The following is an 8,583-nucleotide window of genomic DNA, read 5'->3' as shown; positions in this document are numbered from 1 at the left end:
GCGCCGCCGCACTCCGGCCGCCACACCGGTGACCTCGCGCCGTCGCCGGCCGTCGTCCTCGTCCCCGCCGTGCTACAGTGTATCCGGCTGTCCTTGTAATCCGTGCAAACCCTAGATCTCGGGGTGATATTTTCGTTGAAGTCCCATTTTCTCAGATCTAAGTTGCCATGTTCGTAGCTCCGTAACTTTGCATCCGTAGCTCCGATTCATGCATATAGCATATCAAAATGTTTATCTCAGAGAGTAAATCATTTCGTTCCATTGCATCATTTTCATTTGAGTTCATCTTGATGCCCGAAATGCTGTTAGAAGAGGGCTACTTGAGTTAATTGTCAGATCTGTTACTCCGTTTAGCACTTTTGTCATTTTTGCCATGATTAATGTATGCATGATATGCCCGTGAGTTCAACATGTGTTTTGTTAAGGGTTTTGTCATCTTTCCAGAGGTGCAACCCATGTATTTTTGTGATGCGTGTGGTGACTAGTGCAAGCTTCCAAAGTGGTGCACTTGGTAAATCTGTTTTCAGAGACTTAGTATTTTCACTAAGTCCTGGAGTTGTTTATCTCATGATGCCATATGTTCATGTTGTTTCCTAGTGATCCGTGCCTCTTTTGGGGATGATCAGTAAGGGAGTGTTGGTAATCTTGTAGTGCTCTATCCATCCATGTCTTTGTTTGCAATTATGGAGCACCCTAGCTTGAGTCAATCAAGCTCTACTTCTGCTACTTTGTGAATCTGGGCAGATTGTCAACTTGTTTGCAATTTTGCCGGTGATGTTGTAGTTGATCCATGCATGCTATGCTTTTGTTCTTGCCATGTCTAGATTGCATTTTGTGCCTTCTTGATGGGTGTATGCTTGTCTTGCCATGACTTGCACCGTAGTGAGTGCATCGAGCTCATAAACATGCCTACTTGAGTTATATTTCAGCATGTGTCAGTTTTTCACTAAGTCTGAAACTGATTATGTTTTTGCTATGTTCACATGCTTGCAATTGTATTTTTTGATCCCTTTTGGCTCAAGGTCACTAAGGGACTTTTGTTAAGCTCTTTGAGTAGCTCCATGCCATGCTTTACTTTGCCATGTTCAGATCCTTTAGCATGTAGTTTTGTTGCTCCGAAGAGGGCTACCTGATCTGAAATTCCAGACAAGTGTTAATTTCACTAAGTCTGAGATCTGTTTGCCATATGCGTTTTTGCCATGCTTGTTTGAACCTGTTAATTGATAAATTGGCTGTAGCTCAGTGCTAGAATTTTGTTAAGCATCTTGTGTGCATCCCTGCCATGTATTTTGTTGTCATTTTTGGTGGCTGTAGTATGTCCGTTTCGTTGCATTTAGATGCCTACTTGCTGTAAATCGCAGACCGGTGTCATTTTTGAATCGCTTGCCATTTCCAAACTGTAACTCCGATTTCGGCGTTCTTTATATCGTTTTCAAGCGATTTCATCTCATTTTTCAAGTGGCACACTTGGAATTCCAAGTTGAGGCCAGGTTCTTGCATTTCCTGTCATATCTTGCATTTTGCATCCCGCATCGCATCCCGCATAGCATATCATCTTTGCATTGTGTGGTTTGAGTTTGCACGTGGTTGATTGTGTCCTTGTTGCTTGTTTGTCTTGTTTGGGTAGAGCCGGTAGATGAGTTCGCTAACGAGGAGCCCGTTGAGTTTGCTTTCGAGGATCCAGTCAACTCTGACAACTATGCAGGCAAGATGATCATACCCTCGAAATCACTACTATCTTTGCTATGCTAGTTTGCTCGCTCTTTTGCTATGCCAATGCTACGATGCCTACCACTTGCTTTCAAGCCTCCCAAATTGCCATGTCAAACCTCTAACCCACCATGTCCTAGCAAACCGTTGATTGGCTATGTTACCGCTTTGCTCAGCCCCTCTTATAGCGTTGCTAGTTGCAGGTGAAGATTGGAGGCCGTTCCTTGTTGGAACATTTATTTACTTGTTGGGTTATCATTATATTGCCATGTTATCTTAATGCATCTATATACTTGGAAAAGGGTGGAAGGCTCGGCCTCTCGCCTAGTGTTTTGTTCCACTCTTGCCGCCCTAGTTCCCATCATATCGGTGTTATGTTCCCGGATTTTGCGTTCCTTACGCGGTTGGGTTATAATGGGAACCCCTTGATAGTTCGCCTTGATTAAAGCTGAGTCCCTGTGGCTCACAGATTACTATTACACCAGATGCAGGGCCTGATGATTCCGCTCCAGGAGACGCGTATGAGCTCAAGTGGGAGTTCGACGAAGACTCTCAACGTTACTATGTTTCTTTTCCCGATGATCAGTAGTTGTGCCCAGTTGGGGGTGAACGGGACCGGTGTCGCATGTTGGGTTCTCTTTTATTTTGGCGCCGTAGTCGGGCCATGAGTGTTTGAATGATGTAATGTTATTTATGCACTTGATTGACGTGGCGAGTGTAAGCCAACTATGTTATCTCCCCTTTTATTATTATATTACATGGGATGTTGTGAAGATTGCCTAACTTGCGACATATGCCTTCAATGCGATTATGTCTCTAAGTCGTGCCTCGATACGTGGGAGCTATAGTCGCATCGAGGGTGTTATAAGTTGGTAATCAGAGCCTTCCCCGACCTTAGGAGCCCCATTGCTTGATCGTTTTTAGCACCGAGTTGTGTCTAGAAAAATGTTTTGAGTCTTTAGGAATTATATATCGGAGAGATTAGGAATTCTTTTTACTTCCCAGTCTCCTCATCGCTCTGGTAAGGCATCCTGACGTAGAGTTTTGACTCTTCTCTTCTCAAATTTCACTAAAAAAATTAGGATCACGCGGGTATCTTGGAATCGTTCCGATGGTTTTATGATGAGAATATTGTCTTGGTGCCTCCTGTCAGGGGTTTAGTGGAAGTGTCCCCGGGAGTTGAGCTCTGAGGTGTTGTCATCATAATTTTATCGTTGCAGTTCTGGAATACTTGAGTTTAGTACGCCGACATCGAAAATCTCTTTTATGCAGTTCATTGGTGAGATAACCTCGACGCCACCCAGTAATGGGGCGGGAGTTCGGGAGTATCGCCATAACTTGTATAACGGACGCTTTTTGAAGGTTGAGGTAGATGGTTTCCGAAGGTTTCTTGGTTATGTGTTGAAGGATGGATACAGCTGGATGTAGGATTTGCTAGTTTGGGTGAGATATTATGCTTCCCCTGTATCCCCAACACCTGATTGCATAACCGGAAAGGTTCGGGAGTTTCATAGGTGGGAATTCTAGTAGCTCTAGTTCTTCTTCCACGGATATTGGTTTGAGATTGGGATTTCTTGCCGATTATTCGTTCTTGATCTGTACCTTGTTGATGTATTTCTCTACCTTAATTCTACGTGGCTTCTCAATTTATGGATATGTGACCATTTCAAGAGGAATGCATTCGTTCATTTTGTTCGGATGTGAAGACTATATGTTGCAATTTTCATTCCGTTGGATTCAGCTTCAATATTTATCTGTCATTGTGCTAATGGTGGTCAACCTCTTCAGGATGGCTCCTCCAACGCGCACGACTCCGAACCCTGATCCGCCACCACCTCCACCTCCTCCAGAGGCATGGCAAGCTGTGATGGCCGCAACCAATGCAAACACACAGTTGATCATGCAAATTCTTCAAGAGCGCAATCAAGGCAACCAAGGGAATCAAGGCAGCAATCAGAATCACTTTGCTTCACTCAACCAGTTCCTTGCTAACAGGCCAAAGACTTTCAGCAATTGTGTTGAGGCAACCGATGCTGACGATTGGCTTGTGGATCTGTGCAAGCATTTCGAGTGCAGTAACGTCAAGCCTGAGGACTTTGTCAAGTTCGCTTCCTTCCAACTCAAAGATCAAGCTGCAGAATGGTTCCAGCAGTACAAGGACTCCAGAGGTGGACGTGTTATCACTTGGGATGATTTCCGTCGAGATTTCCGAGCTCATCATATTCCTCAGAGCGTGGTTGAAAGCAAGCGTGAGGAATTCCGCAATCTGAAGCAAGGCTCTTTGTATGTCTATGACTACAACAAGTTGTTCCAGAAGCTCGCCCGCTTTGCCAACCAGGACGTCCCTGATGAGAAGAGCATGATATACTAGTTCAGGGGTGGTCTCAGAGAAGAAATTCAGCTAGCTCTTGTTCTCTTCGAGCCCTTGAGATACGATGAGTTCTACAACGTGGCACTGAAGCAAGAGGCTGCTCAGTTGAGGTGTGATGCTTCCAAGAAGCGAGTCAGAGATGTTACTCCTTCTTCCTCTACTCAAGTGGCCAAGCAGCAGAAGTTTTGGCTTCCTCCTCCTCCGTTCCGTCAGCCGTATCAGCAGAAGAGCAAAGGTGGCAGTGGTTCTTCCCACCCACCCAACCCAGGCTTTCAGAACAAGACTTCGTCTCAAGCTCCAAGATCGAGTGCTCCGTATCACCGTCCGCTTTCAGAGGTCACGTGCAACAAGTGCCAACAGAAGGGTCACTATGCCAACAAGTGTTTCAACCAGAGGCGTCTTCCTCCTCCTCCTCCTGTCAGATCGGCAAGTACAGCTGTGGTCAAGCATAACCCCAAGTACGCCGAGGTCAATATGGTGAATGCAGCTCAGGCAGAGGACTCGTCAGATGTGATCATGGGTAACCTTCCTGTTAACGATGTTCCTGCAAAAGTTCTTTTTGACACGGGTGCATCGCATTGTTTCATCTCGAGACCTTTTGCATCTAAGCATGATTTTGTTACTCAAGTGTTGCCGAAACCGTTGGCTATCGTCTCTCCGGCCCGTCAAATGCCATCTCGAGTATGCTTTCCGGATGTTACTATCACTTTGGGTGACTATAAGTTCTTGTCCTCTCCAAATGTTCTTGGTGACTCGGATATTGATCTTATTTTCGGGATGGATTGGCTTTTTAAGCACAAGGCTCAGCTTGATTGTGTAGCCAGGAAGATTCAATTGACTCATTCGTCTGAGGATGTGATTGTCTTTGCCGCTCGTGATAATACCATCCGTCTATTTTCTCTCAATGAGAAGGGTGAATTGGATGCCATCTCTCAAATTCCAGTCGTTTGCGAATATCAAGACGTCTTTCCAGAAGAGCTTCCAGGAATGCCTCCGCACCGGCCAGTTGAATTCGTTATTGATCTTGAGCCTGGCACGGAACCTGTGTGCAAACGTCCTTACAAGCTCGGACCTGAAGAGTTGAAGGAGCTGAAGAAGCAACTCGATATTCAAGAGAAAATGGGTCTCATCCGGCCTAGTTCTTCTCTGTGGGGTTGTGGTGTTCTTTTTGTGAAGAAGAAGGATGGAACGGACTGACTTTGTGTTGATTACCGTCCAGTGAACAAGAAGACCATCAAGAACAAATACCCACTTCCCAACATCAATGAGTTGTTCGAACAACTCAAAGGTGCCCAAGTATTCTCCAAGCTTGATCTCCGCATGGGTTATCATTAGATTTGTATTCGTGAGCAAGATATTCCTAAGATGGCTTTCAGGACAAGCTTTGTTCATATGAATACACTGTCATGTCTTTTGGTCTCGCCAACGCTCCTCCGACGTTCTCTCGAATGATGAACTTCATCTTCAATGCCTACACCAATGACTTTGTTTTGGTCTATCTCGACGATATTCTGGTTTTCTCCAAGAACAAGGAAGATCATGCCAAGCACTTGCGTTTGGTTCTCGATAAGCTCATAGAACATCAGTTCTACGCCAAGTTCTCCAAGTGTGAATTTTGGCTTGATGAGGTTCTTTATCTTGGTCATATCATCTCTGCCAAGGGCATTGCCGTGAATCCTGAGAAGGTGTCTGCAATTGTGAATTGGGAACCTCCTCAGAACGTGAAGCAACTCCGTAGCTTCCTCGGTCTCGCAAGCTATTGCTGAAGATTTGTTGAAAACTTTTCTAAGATCGCGAAGCCTCTCTCTAATCTTCTTCAGAAGCACGTCAAGTACGTTTGGTCTCCGGAGTGTGATATTGCTTTCAATACTTTGAAAGAGAAATTGATCACTGCTCCAGTTCTGACTCCATCTGATGAATCCAAGCCGTACGAGGTCTTTTGTGATGCCTCTCTCCAAGGTCTTGGTGCAGTTTTGATGCAAGAGAAGAAAGTTGTTGCTTATACCTCTCGCTAGTTGAAGCCTAATGAGAAGAACTACCCCACTCATGATCTCAAGTTGGCGGCAGTTGTGCATGCTCTTTTGACTTGGAGACATCTTCTATTGGGAAGAAAAGTGGACATTTTCACTGATCACAAGAGTCTCAAGTACATCTTCACTCAGCCTAATCTCAACCTCAGGCAAACTCGATGGGTCGAAATGATTCAAGAGTATAATCCGAGTATCGAGTATACTCCAGGCAAGGCCAATGTGATTGATGACGCATTGAGCAGGAAAGCTTACTGCAACAGTCTGATTCTCAAGCCTTATCAACCGAGCTTTGTGAAGCTTTCCGCAAACTTAATCTGCAAGTTCTTCCTCAAGGTTTCCTCGCCAACCTTCAAGTCTCTCCTTCCTTAGAAGACCAGATTCGCCAAGCCCAGCTTCTTGATGCTATGGTGAAAAAGGTGAAGTTTGGGATTGCCAAGAATCAGTCCAAGTACAAGTGCTACCACCTTGATGACAAGGACACTCTCTTCTTCGAGGATCGTATTGTTGTGCCCAAAGGTGACCTCCGTAAAGTGATCATGAACGAGGCTCACAATTCTCTCCTCTCCATCCACCCTGGGAGCACGAAGATGTATCAGGACCTTAAGCAGGCTTATTGGTGGACTCGAATGAAGCGCGAGATCGCTCAATTCGTGAATGAATGTGATGTCTGTAGAAGAGTGAAGGCAGAACACCAAAGGCCAGCAGGTCTCCTCCAACCTCTTGCCATTCCAGAATGGAAGTTTGAACACATTGAAATGGACTTCGTGACTGGGTTTCCAAAGTCCAAGCGTGGCAATGATGCTATATTTGTTGTCATCGACAAACTCACGAAAGTGGCTCATTTTTCTACCTATCAAAGAGTCGATCACTGCAGCTCAATTGGGGGAACTCTATACCTCTCGAATTGTCTCTCTGCACGGTATTCCTCAAGTGATCTCTTCAGACCGTGGCAGCATCTTTACCTCAAAGTTTTGGGATTCTTTACAGAAGGCCATGGGCACGAACATCCGCTTCAGCACAGCTTTCCATCCTCAAACTAGCGGTCAAGTCGAGCGCGTCAACCAGATTCTTGAAGATATGCTCAGGGCTTGTGTGATCTCCTTCGGCATGAAGTGGGAGGATTGTCTTCCTTATGCTGAATTCTCCTACAACAACAGTTTTCAAGCAAGTTCGGGCAAGGCCCCTTTTGAAATTCTGTATGGCAGGAAGTGCCGTACCCCTCTCAACTGGTCTGAAACCGGTGAACGTCAGCTTTTGGGTAACGACTTAATCACAGAAGCAGAAGAAATGTCCAAAGTCATTCGTGATAACCTCAAAGCAGCCCAATCCCGCCAGAAGAGCTACTATGATAGTAAGCACCGTGATTTGGCTTTCGAGATCGGAGATCGTGTTTACCTCCGCGTCTCTCCTATGAAAGGTACTCGTCGCTTCGGTATCAAAGGGAAGCTTGCCCCTAGATACGTGGGACCTTTCAAGATTGTCAGCAAGAGAGGCGACCTCGCCTATCAACTCGAGCTTCCTTCAAACTTTGCAAATGTTCATGACGTGTTCCAAGTCTCTCAGCTTCGAAAGTGCTTCAAGACTCCTAACCGCACCGTCAACTTTGAGGACATTGAGCTCCAAGAAGATATCTCTTATCGCGAGCACCCAGTTGCTATTCTTGAAGAGACTGAACGCAAGACTCGCAACAAGTCAATCAAATTTCTCAAAGTCAAGTGGTCACACCATTCCGACCGTGAAGCTACCTGGGAACACGAGGATCACCTCCGTTCTGAGTACCCGGCGTTCTTTCAGTCCTATATCTCGGGACGAGATCCTTTCGTAGTGGTGGAGTGTTGTAACACCCCGGATATAACTTTCCCAATTTGTACTCCAACTCTTGCTGTTTCCGGCGTTAAGTTATATTTATTTCCTCGGGTTCGGGTTTTTTCTCCGTGTGTTGTTGTCGCTGTCATGCATCTCATATCATGTCACCATGTGCATTGCATTTGCATACTTGTTCGTCTCATGCATTCGAGCATTTTCCCCGTTGTCCGTTTTGCATTCCGGCGCTTCGTTCTCCTCCGGTGGTCATTTCTAGCTTTCTTTCGTGTGTGGGGATTAAACATTTCCGGATTGGACCGAGACTTGCCAAGCGGCCTTGGTTTACTACCGGTAGACCGCCTGTCAAGTTTCGTACCATTTGGACTCCGTTCGATACTCCAACGGTTAACCGAGGGACCGAAAAGGCCTCGTGTGTGTTGCAGCCCAACACCCCTCCAATTTGGCCCAAAAACCCACCTAACTCTGCTCCATCACCTAGAGCATTCGATCACGATCGCGTGGCCGAAAACCGCACCTCATTTGGACTCTCCTAGCTCCCCCTATGCCTATTTAAAGCCCCCCCCAAAATCCGGATCTTCCTCTCCCCCGAAAACCCTAATTTCCCCTCCGACGCGCCGGACATTGTCCGCCCGCGCCGGACGCTCCGCG

Source organism: Triticum dicoccoides, chromosome 4A (assembly GCF_002162155.2).
Source record: "Triticum dicoccoides isolate Atlit2015 ecotype Zavitan chromosome 4A, WEW_v2.0, whole genome shotgun sequence".
Lineage (NCBI taxonomy): Eukaryota > Viridiplantae > Streptophyta > Magnoliopsida > Poales > Poaceae > Triticum > Triticum dicoccoides.
This window is presented reverse-complemented; position numbering follows the sequence as displayed.